At 37.8% G+C, this 23176-nt stretch overlaps 1 long non-coding RNA gene across 2 annotated transcripts in view; it reads right to left on the bottom strand.

Annotated features, from left to right (window-relative positions):
• The window catches only part of LOC124502256 (uncharacterized), an 87639-nt gene extending 64979 nt beyond the window's left edge, over positions 1-22660 (bottom strand). The window contains exons 1-3 of one of the 2 annotated variants that reach the window (XR_006959883.1): positions 22424-22660; positions 21770-21922; positions 5522-5561 (exon numbers count right to left, since the gene is read on the bottom strand). This is a non-coding gene — a long non-coding RNA (uncharacterized LOC124502256). Of the gene's footprint in view, positions 1-5521; positions 5562-21769; positions 21923-22423 lie in introns of those variants that run through there. The other variant, XR_006959882.1, reaches the window with a different exon arrangement.
• Between the last annotated feature and the right edge of the window lie 516 nt (positions 22661-23176).

Raw genomic sequence — 23176 nt, 5'->3', positions numbered from 1 at the left:
ATTCATCTCCAGTCCCTCCCAATGTCTTCAGGTTCCATACTCACACATGGACTTGTATTTCCCAAAGGCACCTTAAAATTGACATTGTCCAGATTGAATTCATCTTTGCCTCCCCACTTCTCCCAATCCAAGAGACCGCCTCCTGCTGTCATCTGTGTGTGAGCCATTGACACCATTGTCCTCCTGCTCACCCAAGCAAGAAATGAGGCAGTCATTTTTCACTTTTTCTTCTTCAATTTCCTTATGGACTTAACCATCCAAACATATTTTGAGTCTGTTCCCTTTTCTCTAATTTAGGCCCTATCTTTTCTTTTGTACCTTTTCATGATACTAATTTTCTAGAGCCCAGCCTTGGCCCCTCAGATACATTCCATACTGCTTTCAACATAAATTTTAGAAAATTAAAATCTGATCCTATTATTTCCTACATTTAGTTTTCCCTCAGCTTTCAAATAAAAAACCAAGCTCTTTAGAATGGCATTAAGGTCTTTTATAACATGGCTTCTATAATTTTTCTACCACCATCTCATAATTTATGATTCAACAATGCTAACCTACTTATGATTCCCTGCATACATTGTGCCCTGGTATTTACGATGCTATTCCCTCTTGTTTTTCCATTTATACTCACTTGCCTGTCTAATTCTTACTCATTCATTTATTTTTTAAGGATAATAAAATTAAAGTTAGCTTTTACTGTTTCTAAGGCTCAAAGGACATCCAGACTGGACTTCTGTTCTGAATAACAGTGGGTTAGACTTCTGCAGAGCAACTTCGTGCTGGGGCAGAGGAGAACTAAAAAAGGTAGACAAAATATTTTTAAAGATTTGATTTAAGGCATATGAGAGATTCCAAAGCAGTGAGGGTTTAAGGGACAAATATCCAAGAAAGAAGGAAAATGTGGAAAAGCAAGCCCAATTTTCCTCTCAAAGCATTTCCTGGCAGGAATGTAAGTTAGTACAGCCACTTTAGAAAACCATTTGGGGAGTATCTGCTAAAACGGAACTATTCACACCCTATAACCAAGCATTCCATTCTTAGATACCTGCCCCACAGAAATGTGTAGCAAAAGCCAAGTCGAAGAGTGTGCATAACCACATTATTCATGACAGCTCCAAACTAGAAACAACTGATATTTCCATCAAATATTAGAATAAATAATTAAATTATCCTTGTACAATGGAATGCTACACAGCACTGAAAATTAATGAACTACAGCTATACCCAGCAACATAAATGCATTTTCTAAGCAAACTTTGTATGAAAAAGCCAGATACAAGAGTATATACTATAAGACTTCATTTATATGAAATACAAATAGATAAAACAAATGCATGATGTCAAAAGTCCAAACAGTGGTTTTCTTTGTACAGAAAGGATTGGATCCTGGTAATCTTCTAATACTTGATCTGAACAGTGCTTACCTGGAGGTATTCACTGTATGACCATTTGTCCAGCTGTACATCTATAATTCATGAAAAGTCTGGTATATATGTTATACCTCAATAAAATAAAACACCTTTCAAAACAGGAAAACAGGACATCTGTATCTAAATACAAAATAGTATTATGTACAGTTGAAGAAGGACTAATAGAAATATAAAGCTATGTTTTAGAGAAACAGTGTGTCTCAATATGCACGCCTTCAAAGCTATTACCGTTAAATTACTGGAGAACTACCAACCACAGGTTAAGTGTCTGAGATATACATATTATTTACTACCACAAAGAATTTATGCAGAAATTTTATTTAGACACAATAAGAAAGCTTCTCTTTCCACAAAATATGCTTTACTTTTCAAAGAAAGCCAAAATTGAAAATGGTTATCAATTTTTTTCCAGCTGACATCACCTGGGAGATGCTATTAAATTTCATTTGTTTTAGCATCTGGTGAATGGTTTGGATTGAGGTTTCTGGAAGGCTCTTCCTAGCCTTTGTGATAGGTCATCTGTCCCTTTACAAAATGCTTCACTGTGTATGAGTACTTAGAAAACATCCCAGGTTTTTCACCTTCATGTTCTGATATAGAGGGGGACTGCATCGACAGTTCTATGCTTTTCCAAGTGCCAGAAAATATTTAAATAGCTTCCAAGGTTTTGTTTTGTTTTTTTTTTTTCTAGTTTTGGAGGTTAAAAAAGAGTGTGTATTGAAAGATCTTTATTTTTAAAAATAGGAGCAAGATTAATTATCAATGTTAGATCAGTGCATTTAAATGGTAAAAATGGTGAGCAAATGAGCCACTTTCAGCTTGTGGTCCAGCAGGCATAGCAGAGAGATATGAGTTAAGAAAATGTAGAATTAAGCATCCACTTTCTGGCTACCTGTTACCTCCATCTGGGGTTACACAGTGTAGCTGTCAGTTGCTCCCATTTCTGACTACCATGCTTCCTCACACCCAGGTACTACATGGGTTCCTTGGACAGCCAAGGCAGGGTGGCCTCAGCCAGGGGCAATAAACAGAGAGCCCGTAGGTACTTTACTTCCCAGAAAGAGGGAAGCTCCCCACCCTCTCACCTCCTACAATCAAAATCTGGCATATTCATTGATAAGTCCATAGATACATTCTCCCTGACCTCACAGAATTTTAATTCTAGGTGAGAACTTAAATATTTTTAAAGTCCTCTACTCTATAATTCTGGCAAATGGGCCTTTGCTTTGTTCCCCTACATGAGTTTCTACTTCAGTAAATTCAGATCCACAGTTCCTATAAAAATGTGGTTACTCTGGCTTACTCTTGTCAGTGTCCCCCTAGGAACTCCCAGAACCAGCATCTACATCTTACCTCCCATCAGATTTTACTGAAACATTTCCCTGAAATCAACTGCTTCCTGGATACCAGAATTCCAAATGAGTTGTGCATTTTCCACTATAGCATTTCACCCATCAGTTGAGAATTGCTTGTCATCTTGGATTAGACTCCCACTCCCACCTTTATATCAAATGCTTCCTGTCACAGGGACTATGATCAGGAAGAGAGGCCTTATCCCGAGCTCTGGCAATTGCATCTAATGTTTCTGTGATGGACAGATACTAAGATGTCCTCAGAGTAGCCCTGTTTCCTGGTCATACCTTGGTGTAATTCCCTCTCTTCAGTGTGAGTGAAAATGTTGACTTGCTTGTAACCAGCAGTATTTAACAATGGGGATGCTCTGTAATGTCTATGATTTCATTAGCTAAGATTGTAACTTCCATCTTGCTAGCCAGTCTCTCTCCATTGACTCTCCTTTATTAGATTTGATCAAGCAAGCTTCCGTATAGAGAGGCCCACATAGCAAGGACCTAGGGTGGCTTCCAGCAAATAGTCAACTAGAAATTGAAACTCTTAGTCCAAGAGATACTCAATCCTGGCAACCAACAATCATGTGAACTTGGAAGAGGCTCCTTCTTCAGTCCAGCTTCAGATGAGACCCCACCCGTGGCCAACAATCTTGATTTCAGCTTTGAGGGAGCCTGAAACAAAAGAGCCAGCTACGCCGTGCCTAGACTCCTGAGTCACAGAAACTGTGAGACAGTAAATGTGTGTTGTTTTAAGCCACTAAGTTTGTGGTAATTTGTTACACAGCAATAGATCAATAATACAGTTTCTAATATCTGCTTCACTCCCAAAAGGTTACTGAAATTAAGTGGGTTAGTCCCACACTTTTCCAAAGAAGACATCCAGATGGCTCAACATTGCTCATCATCAGGGAAATACAAATCAAAACCACACTGAGATACCAGCTCACACCTGTCAGAGTGGCTAAAATTAACAACTCAGGAAACAACAGATGTTGGCAAGGATGTGGAGAAACGGGGCCCCTCTTGCACTGTTGGTGGGAATGCAAACTGGTGCAGCCGCTCTGGAAAACAGTGTGATGCTTCCTCAAAAAATTAAAAACAGAATTATCCTATGACCCAACAACAGCATTACTAGGAATTTATCCAAAGGACACAGGAGTGCTGATTCATAGGAGCACATGTACCCCCAATGTTTATATCAGCACTATCAACAATAGCCAAATTATGAAAAGAGCCCAAATGTCCATGAACTGATGAATGGATAAAGAAAATATGGTTTATATACATAATAGAATACTACTTGGCAAAGATAAAGAATGAAATCTTGCCATTTGTAACAACGTGGATGGAACTGGAGGGTATTATGCTAAGTGAAGTAAGTCAGGCAGAGAAAGACAGATATCATATGTTTTTACTCATATGTGGAATTTGAGAAATTTAACAGAAGACCATGGGGGAGAAGAAGGGGAAAAATAGTTTCAAACAGAGAGGGAGGCAAACCCATAAGAGACTCTTAAATACAGAGAACAAACTGAGAGTTGATGGGCGGGAGGAGAGGGGAAAATAGGTCATGAGCATTGAGGAGGGCACTTGGGATGAGCACTGGATGTTGTATGTAAATGATGAATCATGGGGATCTTACTCCCGAAGCCAAGAGCACACTGTATATACTGTATGCTAATTAACTTGACAATAAATTATATTTTAAAAAAGTGGGTTAGTCCCAGAGCAGCCCCAAATTATCATATTTTTAATAATAAGCCCCAACTTGATAGGTTTTTGAATGTGAAAAAGAGCAATATATTTAGAGATCAATTTTAATGTCATTAAATTCTGCCATTTTGAGTATCTGAGGTGAGCTAGTGAATAGTTAGTGAACTTCTAAACATTTCTTTTATTCCAATTGGGAGAGACATTGTAGATTTTCACACCCTACATGGCAGACTATATTTCCCAAAGATGGGTATAACAGTATCCTCCATGCTATGTGCTCTCATGCAATGTGATCTTGCCACTCTTCCATCAGAGGCACAGTCTAGTTCCCTCCTCTTGGGCCAGACTATGTGACATGTTTGTAATCAATAAAATGTGTAGAAGTGAGGCTTCATGATTGCTGGGGCTAGGCAGTAAAGGCCATGCAGCTTCTGCCTGTTCTCTTGGCAGTTTTCCTTCAGAGCACTTCCTTTCAGCTTGCTCCTTCCAAGCTACCATGTTGTGAGAAGCCAGAGCCAGATGGAGAGGCCATGAGTAGGAGTTCCAGATGACAGGGTCAGCTGAGCCCAGTCTTTAAGTCCGGTACCAGACCCACAAGTGAAGAAGTCTCCTCACACTTCCCCAGCAGTTTGGATCACCCCAGGCATGGGAGTTTTCCCAGCTGAATTCCCTGACACTATGGAGCAGAGACAAACTGTGATGGTCAGTTTTATATGTCATACTTGCTAGACTACGGTATCCAGTTATTCAAACACAAATTAGGTGTTGCTATGAAGGTAATTTTGTCATCATGATTAACATCTAAGTCAGTTGGCTTTAGATAAAAGACATTATGCTGGGTAATCTGGGTTAGCCTGATCCAAGCACCTGAAAGTCTATAAGAACAGAACTGGGCGCCTGGGTGGCTCAGTCTGTTGAGCGGCCGACTTCGGCTCAGGTCACGATCTCTCGGTCTGTGAGTTTGAGCCCCACATCGGGCTCTGGGCTGATGGCTCAGAGCCTGGAGGCTGCTTCCGATTCTGTGTCTCCCTCTCTCTCTGCCCCTCCCCCGTTCATGCTCTGTCTCTCTCTGTCGCAAAAATAAACGTTAAAAAAAATTAAAAAAAAAAAAAGAACAGAACTGGATTCTCTAAGGAAGAAGAAATTCCACCTGTGGACTGCACTGGCAGCCCCTTCCTGGGGCTTTCCCTTCCTGACAGCCCACCGTGCAGATTTCAGACTAACGTAACTAGCCCCACAATCACATAAGTCAATTCTTTGCAATAACTTTCTTAATATACATGTATCCTCCAGGTTCTGTTTCTCTGGTGGAATACTGATACATAAGCCATCTGGCTATGCCCTGTCTGAATTCTTTACCCATGGGAAATTTAGCTTAATAAAATGATTGCTTCTTTATACTACTGAGGTTTAATTATTTTTTTATGCAGTGATAGACAACCAGAATTCATCCTATTATTTAACCAACTTATAAAGAATTCCCTAAATCACAAGAAAATGCTGACTGTATGTACCTTGCAGCTCTCTCATACTTGAGGCAAAATAAAGGGAGAGTAGACTACTGTCTACTATTGAAATTTAAATTTAAAAGACACCTATCTTTAGTCAAGAATATATTAAAAATACACAAGAGCTTCCTAAACTATTCTTAGAGAAATCAATTAGATTTGTAACCTGGAATTTCCTTTGTTAATATCAATGTGCAAGTCACATAAATAATAATAATGATGATATAACATTAATAGTGATTAATAACATTTCTTTAGCTGTAGCTCTACCTTGTTTTACAGAACTTCTATTCTCTAAAACCTCCCCTTCCTGATCCCCCAATTTTTCTGAGAATGCCTATTTAAGGTTTCAGTCAAACCTTGTTTATGCTCATAAACTTTTTTTTTCTACTTCCACTTGGTGCCCACCAGATTTCCCCACACATCAGCACCCTTTGATGGTGGTGCCCTAGCACACAGCCATCACCTGCTGTCCATGGTGCTGATTTTTGTGCCAGGGGCACTGTCTAATGACAAAAAGCACAGCTTCATGCTACTGTTGAATCCATTGACCCCAGACATCAAAGCCAGAGACTCAGACTTGGATTTTGCCAGGTGCTGCCATGAAAGGTTTTGAGTATTCCCATGGTGCTAAGGACAGTGTTTGGCTGACATTTCAAGTGCTCCTAATATGTCAGTGCCCTAAATGTATCAAAGTTTCATATTCCTTGCACCCACCTTATTCATAATTCCATTTTTTGTACCATGCTCCTTTGTACCATGCTCCATTTTTAATGGACACCGGTGCAATGCTGATTACTCTCTGGGTATATAAACTACTAAGTTTTTTTGTGAAAGTGGATTTTTCCATTTTTATATTCAGCTCTCAGTTTCCTAGAGATGAATTGATAAGCATCACACTGGAAAGCAGGTTTCAATAGTAAAAAGCATGTTGTACTCAAAATTGGTTCTCATTTCTTATTACCAAGCTTGCTTATTAATTCTCTCTCCTCGTAGAATAAGCTCATTCTCAAAGAGGTTTTTTTAGAACTTCTTTCAAACAGATGTTGAGTAAACCTTCCCTGATATGTTTAGTTCTTTTTTAATATATTTTTAACATTTATTTATGTATTTTGAGAGAGAGAGAGAGAGGGAGAGGGAGAGGCAGAGAAAGAGGGAGAAAGAGAATCCCAAGCAGGCTACGCACTGTCAGCCCTGAGCCTGATGCAGGGTTCAGTCTCACAAACCATGAGATCAGGAGCTGAGCCGAAATCAAGAGTCAGACATTTAACCGACTGAACCACCCAGGTGACCCTGATGTGTTTAATTCTAAAAGGTAACTAGCACCTAGGCTTTAGCTGGAAATGCCTGCTATACCGCATTTCTTTAAGAATTTAGTTTAGTTGAAGGAAAGGTGTGAGTTCTCATTTCATTTTGACAAGTGAAAAACCCAGAACCCCAATTTTAATTAAAACATCTTATCTGGGTGTGGTGGCTTATTTGTATTAACTGATTCTAATCTTGCAAAGAGCACAGAGTTAAGGGATGGGCTTTGGAACAAGACTGTCTGAGTTCTTCTCCATTTTGCCAATTACTGGCTGAGGACTTTGGAAAAGTTACTTAACCACTGTCTGTGCCTCAGTGTTCCTAGCTGTGCAATGAGAATATTGATAGTTCATACCCCATAGAATTTTAGTGGAGATTAGTTCACATTAATAAGAAGCACTGGCAAAGAACAGTAATTGGTATACAGCATGTACTATATATGGATTTGTTAATATTATTTAACAATTGTTTAGCTATTGTCACTTTGCCAGTCATCACCCAGGCAAAGGGCTTCTCATTTAGTGACACTCGATGAGTAAGAATTGACGTGGTCTGGGAATGTGTCAAGGATTTTACTTATTTCAACACTTCCATGCATTCTGCACAAAAGGAGATGAATTAGAGGACATTGTCTAAATATTTGTATTTATATGTAAAAAGGCATTAAATTCTAGTACATGTCACAATTAGAAGAGTGTTTTTCTTGGGAGACGTTTTACAAGCAAATGTGTTTTACTGCCATATAGACATCTTTACTATGTTAATACAGCCGTGAATTTTCACCAGCAGCTGGCATAGTTATATGATGCTAATACATTAGATACACATGTAGCCAACATGTGAGCTCCTAGATGTCAGGCTATATCACTTAATTATAGTTCATTGACATAAATGTCAGAATTATTCCTGTTTTGACCAATAGGATTACCTCCAAAAGGGCCAGAATCTCTTTTCACTGCTGATTTGTAGATTTTCTTTATCCATTAGCTAAAAATACTGAGTTAATGGATTAACATAATGAATCATCAAAACAAAAAAGGTGTAAATGAAAATTTAGATTCTCAAACACACACACACACACAAATATGTACACAAATATTCATAGAAGCTTTATTTCTGATAGCGAAAAACTGGAAGCTACCAAATTCTCTTTCAATGAGTAAAAATGTAAACAAACTATGGTACCTCCAAATCATTAAGCACTACGCAACAATAAAAAGTAAGGAACTACTGATACACACAACAACTTGGATGCCTCTCAAGAGAACTGTGCTGAGTGAAAAACAGACCATCTGAAATGATTAAATAGGACATGACTCCATTTATATAAATTTCTTGAAATGAGAAAATTGTAGAGATGGAGAATAGATTAGTAGTTACCAGACGTTGAAGGAAGGAGTTGAAGTGGATGTAGCTACAAAAGGGTGGCACAAGGAATCTCTGAGACGAGACTGGTATGTGTCTTGGCTGTGCTGGTTTCCATGAATCTACACATACAATAAAATTGCATAGAACGAACACACACACACACACACACACACACACACACACACACACAAAGGATTGCATGTAAAGCTGGTGGCAAAATATGGAAAAGATTGGTAGATTTTTATCGATAGCAATCTCCCAGGTGTGATACTACATTAGTTATGTAAGATGTTACCATTAGGAACAACAGGGTCAAAGGCATACAGGATCTCTATATCTTCTTATAATTACATGTGAATCTACAATTATTTCAGAATTAAGGGTTTACAAAACAAGATTCACTTAAGAACTTTCATAAGATATTGTAGAAAATATAAATTTAAAAATGAAAAGTATAAATCTAAAAGTAGTGATTTCGTTACCAGAAGTTTACAAAATCTGTTATTTTTAAAGGAGCAATTACATGATTCTGACTCAGTAAATATTTATTGACAGTCTACTGAGCTCTAGGCACAAGAGCAGGCATTTCAGCAAAAAAAAAAAAAAAAAATATTAATTGACCTTCAAGGATACTCTTGTAAAATAGGAACTACAGTACCTACCACAAATGAAGACACATTCAGTAGATAGCAGGTCTGGAACTTGCCCCCAGCCCCAGTACTTTTCCTAGCACTATATCAGATCAGCCTCTGTCATACAGAAATGTCCTAAACAGTACAAAACAACAGCTATCTAGGATGAATTTAGAAGCTTACATGGTACTTTTTTTTTTAATTTTTTTTTTTAACATTTATTTATTTCTGAGACAGAGAGAGACAAAGCATGAATAGGGGAGGGGCAGAGAGAGAGGGAGACACAGAATCTGAAACAGGCTCCAGGCTCTGAGCTGTCAGCCCAGAGCTCAACGTGGGGCTCGAACTCACGGACCGTGAAATCATGACCTCAGCCGAAGTCGGACGCTTAACCGACCAAGCCACCCAGGCGCCCCTTACATGGTACATTTTGCGTATAGTTTTTAAAAAATATTTATTTATTTTGAGAGAGAGAGAGAGAGAGAGAGAGGGAGGGAGGACAAGCAGGAAAGGGATAGAGAGAGTGGGAGAGAGAATCCCAAGAAGGCCCCCACCCTGTCAACGCAGAGCTGGATGTGGGGCTGGATCCCACAAACCATGAATGAAATCATGACCTGAGCCGAAACCCAGAGTCAGACATATAATCGACTGAGCCACCCAGGTACCCCTATATTTTTTATCACAAGAAAGGGGTAACTAACTTTTTGTTGCAACAATCCCTAAATTTTATTTTACTTTTCTTTTGTCCTCAGCCACAAGAAAAACCTGATCATTCTCCTACCCACATCTACAAAGAGCTTCCTACTTCCTTCCCTACACTCATTCTATAAAAACATCAAATCTGACTCAATCACTAAATCCTCTTTGTCCACCCCAACCACTGAACTGCTGAAAACAGGAAAACAATAACAGTTTTCTTCAAGGAAAGAAGATGGTCCCTCAGGGAGATTTATAGGCCAATCTGTTTACATATCAAATCTGGATCTGATTTCCTAGGTCTAAAATTACAATTTATGTATCTTATTCTTTCAGTGTTTGCTACATATCATTTAAGGTTTTTTTTTTTTTCCCTTAAATTTGCTGGTTCCCTCACAATGCAGTAGCATGTCTTGCTTAATATATTTTTCCAAGATATTACTTCCTAGTGAAAAAAATCCATTATCTGAATTTTTTAAAGGTTGCCCTTGAAATATATTATGTTGAACTAGAATATAATTTTAATAAATAGCTCTTGTTTATATATTAACCAACCCCAGGAAATATATAGACCTTTCCAGAGGCAGCCTCAAAGGAGTACAGAGGTGTAAGTGTTATCATTATTCCCGGCCTTCCCCATCTCAATAATGGCCCCTCAGTCTACCAGTTACTCAAAACAGAAACCCGGGAGTCATTCTGGACACCTTTTTTTTCTCTTCATCCCCACAGTCAATTTATTAATGACTTTTGTCCATTCTGTATCCATAATACATGCTGGTTCTTTCCCCTTCTGTCCATTTGCATCACCAGCCCCAAAGGAAAGTCCACCACCATCATTGTCAGGTGGACAATGCATCAAGTCTCTTATTGGTCTTCTTCCCTCCTATTGTCTTCCTTAAATCCATTCGCCACACAGAGACCTGAAAGCTCATGTCACTCATCTAAAACTCCTCAATGGCTTCCCATGTCACTTACAATAAAATCCAATCCCCTGAACATCACTGTGGTTTAAGAGTCTCTACACTGATCTAAGCTTCTCAAACTCAGCCAGACCTATGACCACTCTCCTCTTGTTTCTTACGCTACAACCACATCAGCTTCCTCTAGCTTCCTCAAACATGCCACATTCTTTCTCACTAGGGTCTTACAGGTGTTGTTTGCTTGTCCTGGCACGGACTTTCCCCTTTCTTTTCTCAAAACTGGCCATCTCTATTCAACCTCCAACTCTCTGCTCAAATGTCACTTTCTCAGAGTCTTTTGTAACCAGCAAACTTAAAAATGTTTCACCATCATCCCCTTGGTTCTCCATCACAGCATCCCATTATTTTCCTTTAAATACCTTTCACAATATGAAATTATATTTTTATTTGTTTACTGGTTTGTCTCCTATTATATAAATCCTAATAAGGCAAAGACTGTTTCTGACTTGATCACTTTATAACCATGCCTATCACACTGTAGCAGGTCTTCATAAAGATTGTTGAATGAATGAAAGTACAAATGAAGAAATCAAGGCTCACACAATATTTGTTCAGGGTAGGAGTTAATAAACTCCTAAGCCATAAATAGAACCATAATTCCTTCAGCTTTCACCTAGCACTTGAGCCACTGTATCATACTTTCCTTAATTGTGTATAAAGTATTGTTTTATTGTGAAGTGTAAGTGTAAAAACTAAAGACATTCAGAATTCAAAACCCTAATTCCAAAGCTGCTACATTCTATGACTAATGTGAACCAGATACCATCTCTACTACTGATTTAGTTATTTCAATGTAACTATTCTTAATTCGTAATTGTTCAGTTATTTTCAAATTGAAAAGTACCCAGAGAATAGTTTCATTTCAATGTATTTTTCACTAATGTGTAAATCAATATGATGCCTTTTTTAGTGTTAAGTTCAAAATAATGAAAGTTCTAATGAGGAGTTAATATGAGCAACTTTTATAATATCATAAATATTTTTCTGATAATTCTGTGTACTGTTTCATTTGTACTTAGTAGCCTTCTAGTTATCTTTTTGTTTAAATTTGGACAACTTTGAAAAAGAATGAATTTTATATGCTTTCAAAAGATGTCAAAGATTGTGTGCTAAAATTGGTTTGAATTGAAATTTTTCAATTTTTTAATCACCTATTAATCACAGACTATACAACTTGGAAAAATAAAAAGTCATAATGCTTGTAAGAAGTCATAAAAATGTCTAATGAGCATTTGAATTCAACAGACTTCTTTGATTTACAATTTTATAACATTTCTTTAAAACTGTTCTCAGAATTGACTACTTTACCATATTGTCTATTGACAACACTTCCACTTAATTCCGGCTATTTTTACAGTCTCTAGACATATATCTATCATTGTTATAATAATTGTTTTCCAGTGATGCATATGTGATCTCTAGCGATAGTCATATACATATATATGTGCGTGAATATCTGTAGTTTTAAAGATATATCTATATAGATATATATACATATATAACTATCACTAGAGAGTGTGTGTGTGTATATATATGTGTGTGTGTGTATATATATATATATATATATATATATATATACTTTTGTTCTCCTCTATTCTTATATATTTTGCTCATTTTCTTCATTAGATCATAACCCTCTTGTGATGGAAATCACATCTACAGTTATTTCCTTTGACACTTTCTGCAAAGCCTCCCAAAACACTATGCCCATTGTAGCTACTTAATAAACATTGGCTCATTGCCTGAAGGAAGCAATTGACAACTCAGTCATAAAGAATTCATAGCAGTGCATAAATTTATTAATTTAATTTTTACATCCCTGTGAGAGGTGAGGTACCAAAATATTTTCTAATTTTAGGTGAGATCCTCTTGGCAATCAGAAAAGAAAAGGAAAAATAATGTGACATTCATGGCTGGCTAATTTCATGAAAATAGTCTTTTCAGTGTGTAAAAATTAAACTGCATGAATGAAAGTGGAAAAGAATGTGTCTGTTGATGTAGGTTTCTTTAATTTCCTCCTTAACTTACTTCCCAGATTTGGAATATTTGATGTCAACTTGGGAGACATATATTAACAATAATACTTCAAAAGAGAAAAAAAGCATTTCCTAAGATAATACAAAAATACAAAACAGCATTTGTTGGAAAAAGAAGGGGCTTTGAACCTAGATGTTTCTGGGTTCAGATCTTGGTTCTGCCACCTACTCATTACGTGACCTCACATGGGTCACTTGTCCTCTCGGAGACTTGGTTACTTCAACTGTATAATAGGATTAAAAAAATCTACTATATAGCATTGTTATGAGGATTCAATGAGTTAGAACCTGTAAAATGTCAAGTCCTGCTGGTGTGAACAAATGCCTACCTAATATTTTTCTTAAATTTTCTTCCATAATACCTCCCCTTTTGTTACCGAGAATGGTTGCCAGAAGGGGAGCTGGTGAGGGGAAGAAATGTGTAAATCTTTTAGGTGATCAGATAGTTGCTGCAACAGGTAACAATATTCCCCACACTAATTTCGTCCTCTCCTGCTGTTCTACCTCCTCACTACATTACAGCTCACTACAAGCAAAGTTCATTGGCAACAGCCGTCTCCTCAAAAAATCAAACTGTTGAAGGCCCTGCACAACATTTCTCTGCCTAGTTTTCCTCTTTCGCCATCATACTTTCATTCTAAACTGGAAGATAAGGTTATGGAATCTGAGGACTGCCCACCAACATTTTCAATAACCATACAAGACTTGTCAGTCACAAGTCTGGTCAATGCAGCCCACCAATCTCTCCCCCACTACAGTCCAGTCCTCACACATGTCACCAGAATTCTTAGCTTACAGTTTAGCTTTGGTGCTCTCTTTCCATGCTAAAGAATATTCTTGAGCTCAACATTTCCTAAAGTGGAACTACTTACTATGGTTCTCATGGCCTTCCATAATGGAAACCCACCTGCCTATCCACTCTTTTCTCTCAATACACCTTGTCATGAGGTCAAAGAGTTATTGATAAGTCTCAAACATGCCCTAAACCACACACCTTAATTATTACTGTTCTTTCCACCTGCTATACGCACTTTCCATTCATAGCTATTAAAATCCTATCCTTCTGTAAAATACAATGAACATTTCTCACCTTCTTTAGCCTAACCTACCTTAAACTCTCTCATCCCATCTTCCTTATCTGAGCACCTACAAACCATTTAAATTCCAAAAGTGGGAGCTACTCCCTCTTTGAAGCCCTCTAAGACCTCCCCACCTCCCTAACCTCAGGTAGAATTGATCACTGCACCACATTACCTGGCACATATTCCTTTCAGAGTCTCTATCACACTGCTGGTCTCTCTTATTCACATTTCCCCCATTAGATTCCAGGTTCTTCCTGGGTACCAGGGTGGCTCAGCTGGTTAAGCATCTGACTCTTGGTTTCGGCTCATGTCATGATCTCATGGTTCATGGGTTCGAGCCCTGTATCAGCTCCACGCTGTCAGTGCAGAGCCTGCTTGGGATTCACTCTCTGCCTCTCCCCTGCTCGTGTCTTCTTTCTCTCTCAAAATAAATAAACTTAAAAAAATAGAGAGAGACTCCAGATCCTTCTGAAATGCCTGATCAAAACAACATCAAGGTTGGAAACTGCTGCTCTATATAGTAAAATTGAATAAAATTGCTAAAGTTTGCTATATTCCCTATTAAAATCCTACCTTAAGGTTACAACTATTAGTTTTTCAAAAGAATGTCAATCATAAATATTGAATAGAAGAAAATCTTAAATATCTTCACCCAAATATGAGACTGAAGTCAGAAAGAAAATAAATAAGCAGGGGAGAAGGCAGGAAAGAGGGCACGCACATTTGGAAAATATTAAAACAAATACTGCACTCAGCAAACTTTTTTGAGTATAGACTATATTCAAAGCTCTGTGCAAAAGTTATTTTAAGAGCCTAGAGATTATGACGGTGTCAGATTTGGAGACTTTTTTTTTTTTTTAATAAAGGCAGACTGCCACATGCAGCACCTCATCTGTATACGTCTGGAGTCTTAGAAGCTTCACTACCATATGTTCCCCTACAAATGGACTTGGAGAGCTTGTTTTTGGAGGTTCTAGCAGAACTATACCCTCTACTGAAGGACAGTCCTGCTCTTTCAGGGAAGGTCATCTTCTTTGACCAAGTGTGCAGTTTCGGGAAGAACATTCACAGAGCAGTGAGGGAGGAAAGAGACACCCACCTAGCAAGCTAGATTGACCAACTCAACCCTGGTGATCAATGGAATGACAGACATTGCAGCCAGATTTCCCTCACACCTGAGAGACATTTTTAAACCTAGAATGAATAGGAATTGGTGACTAAATATGAAGTGGAGGGTATGTGAGTCATCAGAGATGATGACTCAGAAAGCAAGAGGAGGACCATGGAGTCATTAACCATGACAAAGGAGTCCATGGGAAAGAGAAAAACGTGGTATGGAGCATATAATGGAATATGTTGACAAGAGAGGAGGCGTTCCAGAGGCCACATTGGACAGATGGACAATCAGTAAGACAAGAGCCAGATGGGATAAGGTCAGCATGGATAGGGATGAAATGGCAATGAGGGTTTGGGAGAGGACGGCAGGCCAGGAGTCCTTGGCTTCTGGGTGATAGCCATGAATCACAAGGAGTAGGGACCTGGAGGGACATGGTAATGAAGGAATAAAACAATGCAGTAAGAGTCTGGTTCCAATATTCCAAATAGTACAATGTTGTCACAGTTCAATAGCTTCCTCATAAAAATACTTTCCTAGATGCCTTATCCCGGATGAACTCTCACTGTGGTGCAACTTCATGGAATCACTGCTTGTAGCTTAAGATATAATTAAAGGCATTGGGTTTTCACATTGTGCTCTGCAAAGCCCCAAGGACTTTATGGAGGGGCTGCATGGTCTTCAAAGAACACAGAAGGGATTGAGTTCTAACCCAATCAGTGAGATTCCCTTTCAATTTGTTTTACATGTTGGACTTTTCAGAAACAGGTCCCTACTAAGAAGAATTCCACTGTTAAGAACTTAAAAAAAAAAAAAAAGATTTAAAATTCACTAATGTGTCTCAATCAATAATGAAGTGTAACTTAAGTAATTTGTTATGCATCATAAACTAATGTATTTATACATTTTCCATAAATTAGAGTGGATTTAAAAGTATCCCATTAATAATGTCACTCTAACATTTCCAGCTGCATTTCTGAGAGATAGAAAAAAGAATAATGATATTACTAGTATAGTAAGAATTTCACATTATCCAGCTCCACTTATGCGAATGTGTTATTGATGTGAAATTATCCTTCATTAGTGTTGATGAAAGTAAAGGTTGAGAACTGGTGATCTCCATTAAATCCAAAGTCCTTAATACTTGTAGAATGTCCAATTTATCCACTTCTAATCCAGAACCAGGGAAGAATGGATGGATCACCAAAGGCTCCAAGAGCGGGGTCCTTTCTAAGGGCCACAAGTCAGACCTGTGGACACCTTTATACAAGAGTGTCATTTAAAGGTTTCATCAAGATAAAGGGTCAAACTAGGCTAAAACCTATTCAGAAAAGCCAACCAGAGCAAGAACATCACATCTAGAAAAAAAAAAAAAAGGTGAAAAGCAAATAAGTGGAAGTGAAGGTAAAGGTGGTGAGGAAGGAGACTGACTCAAAGCAAATTCAAGTCCTTAGATGTGTGGAGCGTGGGATGAGGAGCTACCTTCAGCGGCTAGGGCAGGCAAGAAGATGGTTCGAGTCCACTCAAAGAGCATTTACTTCTTTAAGCCTCAGCAACAATGGCTTTTTAAAACTACGTATCAACTTACATAAGAATTCATTGTGGGAAGACTTTGAATAAGCATGAATAAGAGAGAAGTACATTTTGTAAGATTTGATTAACAGTGTGACTTCACTGTACCCTCAGCCCCAACCGTCTGTGAAAATCACAAAATGTTTACTGGTATATCTTATATAGGGTTGTGTTTCCACATATGTCATCTCAGCCCATCGTCTAGGCGTGATGGGATTTGCAAAGTAAATAAAGACTTGATTCAGGGAACAGTCTAGGGGGAGAAAAAAAGGATGCCTGGCCACTGGGAGTTGAAACTGAACTTGGCTGACAAGACACAAATTTAAAAATCAGAAGCAGCATCTTTGGGGGGGTGGGGGCAAGTCACTGCATACAACATAGAGTTCCCTGGGAATGCAGTTGTTAGAGGGCATGACACAGTGATAAAGCAAAGACAGAGTAAGCAGACAGCTTCAACCACAGGCAGTAACCACAGGAGAGGAGTTCTCTAGAGTGCGAAAGAGATAGAATTGGATACAGCGCTCATTTAATTCCAGGTTTAGAGTGGAGGTGTATTAAGCCTATTGTAGAGACACCATGACCTGCCTGTGACTTCAAGAAACTCTTGTTCCTCTCTGTCATATGTCCTTCATTCAAATACCTGATAATAAAAATATTATAATAATTTAATACCATCATTGATAATGCATAGAATACGTATTACTAGGTCGTATGTTAAATCCCTAAAATAAATAATTTTATTTAGTTCTCATAACAAACCAACCAGTGTTATTAGGAATGATGGTGCCAACGAGTATCTTTAACTCTAACTCTCTCTCTCTCTCAGCCACTCTCTATTGTTCGATTTGAAAAGCTGACTTTTTTGGAATGTGCTACACAAACTCAGTGCAAGTTCTTTTTCCAATCAGATTGCTAGCAAATCCACTTCTAAATAGAAATTCTGAAACTACCTCTGATTATTATCCCCACCTATGAGGAATTAAGGGTGAGGAGTTCAGTGATAGGCCCAAGGTTGCAGAGCCAGGATTCAAATTCAGGTGCTCTGACTACAGAGCACACATTCCTACTCATTATGTGCCTTATAATTTGTAAAGCTTTTAGCCTAACATGTATAACCTGCAGATTTTACACTTTACATTAATTGTTTCTGCTAATTACACCTTCTATTATGTGTATATGCTAAGGTCCTTTGGGCTACAAGATACCAGTGGTATCTTGGTATCCCACCACATGGTAGTGGGAGTTCAGTTGGTTGTAAAGATGCACAAGAAACTGGAGAACCCAGAAAACTATTTAAGTAGCTATTTGCCCTCATGAACCTGGTTAAGTCATTCATCCCCACTCAGACACCAAGCATCCCTTGAAATGCAGTCATCAGCTGTTACTCATTCTTATGACTCAGCTTCCCTTTGTCTCAGCACCTGTTCCATTTTGTTCTCCTCTACCACTGCTACTACTCTTGCTGTGTCTCATCTTAAAAATTCCCAAAAAGCAAGGATCCAATTTGGTTGGTGGGTCATTATCCAAAATGGAATCCCCTAGAGTATATTGTAAAACATTAGAGGAAATCCTCTGATGTGAAAGAAACAAAACAAACTGTTGGAGGAAAGCAAATTGGAGCAACTATGCAGGGAGAAGAAAACCTTAAGTGTATTAATATATTCACAGAGATAAGGAGAAAAAAATACATCCATGAAACAATAGGTTGGAATCTTAAAAAGGATATTTGGAAATAAAAAAAGAGTTCTTGAAAAAAAAAATTTAAGATGATCATAGAATTATAATGATTAAGCCAATAGTGGAAATAAAATGAAATACTGAAAAACATTCAATTAATCCAAAAGAAGGCATAAAAATATGAAAAATAACCAATGATTAAATGAGACAAATAGAAAGCCAACAGTATAATATCAATTAAACCTAACCAGATAGATAAGTACACTAAATGAAAATGGTCTAAACACTCCAATTAAAAGGCAAAGATTATTAATCTGTATTGGGGAAAAAAGATGCAGCGATATTCCATGTACAAGAAGCCACTTTAAATGTAAAAATAGGTTAAAAGAATGAAAAAGATACATAATGAAATCCTACAAAGTGCACAAAAAAAAGTTTTGGTATAATTGAAATGGTTCATATATTGATTAAATATACATTGTCAAAACTGACTATACACTTAAATGGTGTGGGGTTTTTTTGTATATAAATTATATCAGCATAAAGTTGATGTTTAACAATTAAAAATATGATTGTAGAAATTAAACACACAACAGAAATCCTGAAATAAATATTAAGGAAATCGTCCAGAAAGTAGAAGGAAAACAGAAGTGGTCTATAGTTGAGAAATAATAGGAAAATCAGGGGATTAATTCAGGAGATCTAACTTCATTATAATAGGTGTGTTCCAGAAGAAAATGCAGAGAGAGCAAATAAAAATCAATTTCAAAAAATGTTAACAAACTAAAGGACTTGAGTTTCTGGACTGAATGCCCAACATAATGCATGAAAATAGACACATAAAATTTCAGGCCATTAGGAAGAAGAGCAAATATAAAGAGTCTTCCAGACACAACAGGTTTTACAGACCATCAAAAATAATGACAGAATTTCGGCTTCTAATTAACAGAAGAAGCTATGAAACAACAGAGCAATGCTTTTAAAATTGCACAGGAAAATGATTTGCTTCCTAGAATTTTGTATCCAACAAACTATCCATCCACACTATAATTAAGCCTGAAGGTGGAATAAATACATTTTTGAATATGCAAGTCTCGAAAACTTTGCTGCCCATCCTTTCTTTCTCAGGAAGCTACGGAAGGATGTTATCCAATAAAATGGGGGAACAGAGGAAGAAAAACACTGAGAACTGAAGAAAACAGAGGCTGCCACACAAGAGAGAGATGAAAAGGAAATTCCAAGATAAGATCCTAGGACAGCTTGGCAGCAGGTCTTGAAAGCCACTACCTAAATTTAAATCAATTAGAAGTTCCTGGGAAAGTTATTTCCAAAAGATGAAGCTGGTAGAATATGTGATGTGTTAATAAGAGGTTTACACAATTGGGTGAGAATTTGGGTTTAAATTTGTGATAAACACATTAAAAGAATAACCATCAACAAAGAAGATAATTTGGAAAAATCAAATATTGTGCACGGAAAACAGTTATAGTATATTACATTACTCAAGTATAGGCATCATTTGAATAGTTTTAATTATTTACGTGCAAACTATAGACCCAATGAAATTTTTCAAGAGAATAAAACTCTACGGAGGGGATGGGAGAATGGACGGATGGGAAATGTGTGGGTGATTGGGATGGGCAAGGAGGGGAGGGAAAGAGAGCTAAATCTTCACCTTTCATGGGAAAGAGGTAGATAATGTCTAAAAGTGAAAAATTAGGAAGTAGTAATCCATTAAAGTTGTTGGTGCTTTTCATAATGACCTTACAGAACTATTTGACTCTCTACACAATCTGAATGTAGTCCTTTGATACAAGGGAAATTTTATTTTTAAAAATGCGGAAAAGCCTAAGATATTTTTTAACAAAGCTAAAGCAAACCGGGAGAGTAGTAGTTGAGAAGATTTATAGGAGTGGCTATCACATTGCTTCTCCCTAAATCCTTCCTCATTCCTCCTACTGAGTACATGCATCACATAAAAATATGACCAGCAGTAGTAAAGCAAGGCCCTTGCACAACTCATTATATTATTTGTGAGATTGACATAGTATTTCCTCTATGGAGCTCAGCTGCTCTACTGAGAATATTAAGCATGGAACATTTTAACTCTAGGAAATTAAAAGCAAGGGAAGTGTATGGAAAGAGACATAAGAATGAGAGATTACAAGAGCAAATGAAATCAAATCTTCATTAGAAGATAATTAAGACCAAGCCCCTGAATAATTCTGTAGCTTCCCCAGGATGTAATGATAGAAATTGGTAGTATTATTAATTTTTCTCATGAACCATTCTCACAGCATGTCACTATTCCCACTATTTATCACTTCTATTTTTTGTTTTACTGAAAACACTCAAATATTACTTGCCATCTGAAGTTATCAAAAGCCAATCTACGCCACTTCATTTTACTAAGATTGACTGAGCCTAGTTAGAGGAAATAAATGATCAGAACTGCCTGTAGCTTGATCTCACTGTTCCTGGTGCTTTGCCCTGCCCCTTGGAGGGCCAAATAATAAATTAAAATAATCTGGCCTGGCTCAGTCCTGCATTCCCGGAACTTTTCTTTCTGATTTGGCCTCTACTAGATACTCAGTCATGAAACTTGGGAAAAACTGGAAATACCTGGTTATAACATTTAACTCTTTGTTTGGGCTCTAAGTTTGTCTACTATTGAACGGAACTGGCTAAAATTCATTAGCAGAATCAAGAACATCTCTTCATTCTCATTATGCACTGGTCTGTTGATCTCCTGCTTTAGGACTCCCTTTGAGAATTTAAGAAATAAAAAAAAAAAAAAGCAGGGCTTGGAAGAGAAAATAGCGGTAACTAATTTTATCCTAACTTTAAGTGTAAAATAGAAGAACAAAAAGAGTTTAATCAAAGAGGACCTGACATTAATTCCCTTTTACTGTCTACTTCCTCCATGCTAACGACCATGTTAGACCCTTTATATAATATTATCTCTAATCATCAATATAACTCTTTATGATAGCTATTATATCTGCAAATTACAGGTTGTGCACACAGAGGCTTTAGGCAACAAAGTCTTCCCTAGAGCACCTGACAGGCCACAGAAGCAGTGTAATCAGCTGGAAACCCATCTTCCCATAGCTATGATCTTCCACTATAAGAAGGTGTGCCCTGCTAACAAAATTATACCTATTCCAAAGTTGTTGCAATAATCAAATAAATAAAAAATAACAATACAACTAGAGCTCTGAGACCAGTGCCCTAAACATAGTGAGTGTTTAATAATGTTAGCTCTCAATACAATTATTACTGTCATTAGAGATTTAATAAGCCTTACCTTCTTTTTCTTTTTCTTTCCTCTTCTCCCTTGGCCAAAAGGAAGTAAGAGATATGCCCTTAAGGAGAAAGGGGTGGATGGCTCCATGACTTAAGAGACTTAAGTAAATGGTCTTCCTCCAGGAGATCTTCTCTGTTGATTAGTACACGGTTCCTGTAGGACAGACCCTGTTCTGAATGTCATAATCTGGGTATTTAACAAGAGTTAGTACCCAGTATGAAACCTATCGTCCTGTCTGGTTTAGTCCTTCGGCAGAACTGCTACTGAAGGATTTATACTACTTCCTGAGAGTTCCGGGGCCAGCGTCATAAAGCAATACTTATTTCTCATTCCTGTCTCTCACCCTCATAGAGTAGGGGTGAGCCCAAGATGCAGTTTGCATGGATTTTTAACACTCTTTGATTAGCTAACTAATAACACTGTTCTACCTAGCCACAATAGCCATCCTACTTCTAGGAGACAAAGGGCTGTAGCTATCAGCTGCGTTCGTGTAATTATTCCTATCAAGAGCCTCTCCCAATGTTGCTTTATACTCTCAACCAATCATATTTCATGTACTTATCTTACAATTTCCCCTATGGGCTCCCTCCCACATTGCTACATATTCTTAACATTCATATAAATCTCTTCCCTTCATCCTCTCCCAACAAATACCAGGAAGTTACAGGTGAGTCTTCTTTGTTCCCCTCACATGAGCGTCTCCACGCCTGGGTCTTTAATTAAATCTTGACTGCTTTTCTGAGTCAATCCTTCACCTCCCACCTCCAGGCTGTTGGTGGATACACAGCTGCTCATCTCCACCTCCTTCTCCTCCTCTCCTCTTTAGGCTTCTCTTGGAGTTTCTTCTAACAATAACGTGAGAATTGAGTTCTTCGGTCTCCTCCTCAAGTGTTTGCCCATAGGAAAGATTAAAGAAAAAAAAAAAAAAACTCAGAATCTGTGAAACAACATTTAATTTCTTACCACTGTACACAAATACTTGCCTTAATCCTGATGGTGCACGAATGAGTAGATATGATTCTCCTATTATTAGAAAGGAGCATAATTTTTTTTTTGAGAGAGAGAGAGAGAGAGAGAGAGAGAGGAGGAGGGACAGAGAGAGAGGGAAAGAGAGAAAATCCCAAGCAGGCTCCATGCCTAGCACAGAGCCTGACATGAGGCTTGATCCCACAACTGTGAGATCATGACCCAAGCTGAAATCAAGAGTCTGACACTTAACCAACTGAGCCATCCAGGTGCCCCAGAAAGGAGCATTATAATAATGACTCTCATAAGACTCACGTGTGTGTACATTCATTCATCCATATATGAATTCATCCAACAAAAATACCTTACTTGCCTGCCATGTGCTAATCGCTGTGGTAATGCCAGAAGCACAAAGGTGAATCAGATGGAAACTGGATCAGG

This window comes from Lynx rufus, unplaced genomic scaffold (assembly GCF_022079265.1).
Source record: "Lynx rufus isolate CCGP_SWC_20201006 ecotype Redwood Valley unplaced genomic scaffold, mLynRuf1.p SCAF_7, whole genome shotgun sequence".
In the NCBI taxonomy this organism is placed as follows: Eukaryota; Metazoa; Chordata; class Mammalia; order Carnivora; family Felidae; genus Lynx; species Lynx rufus.
The sequence above is the reverse complement of the archived record's forward strand: the minus strand, read 5'-3'. Positions and strand labels throughout refer to the sequence as shown.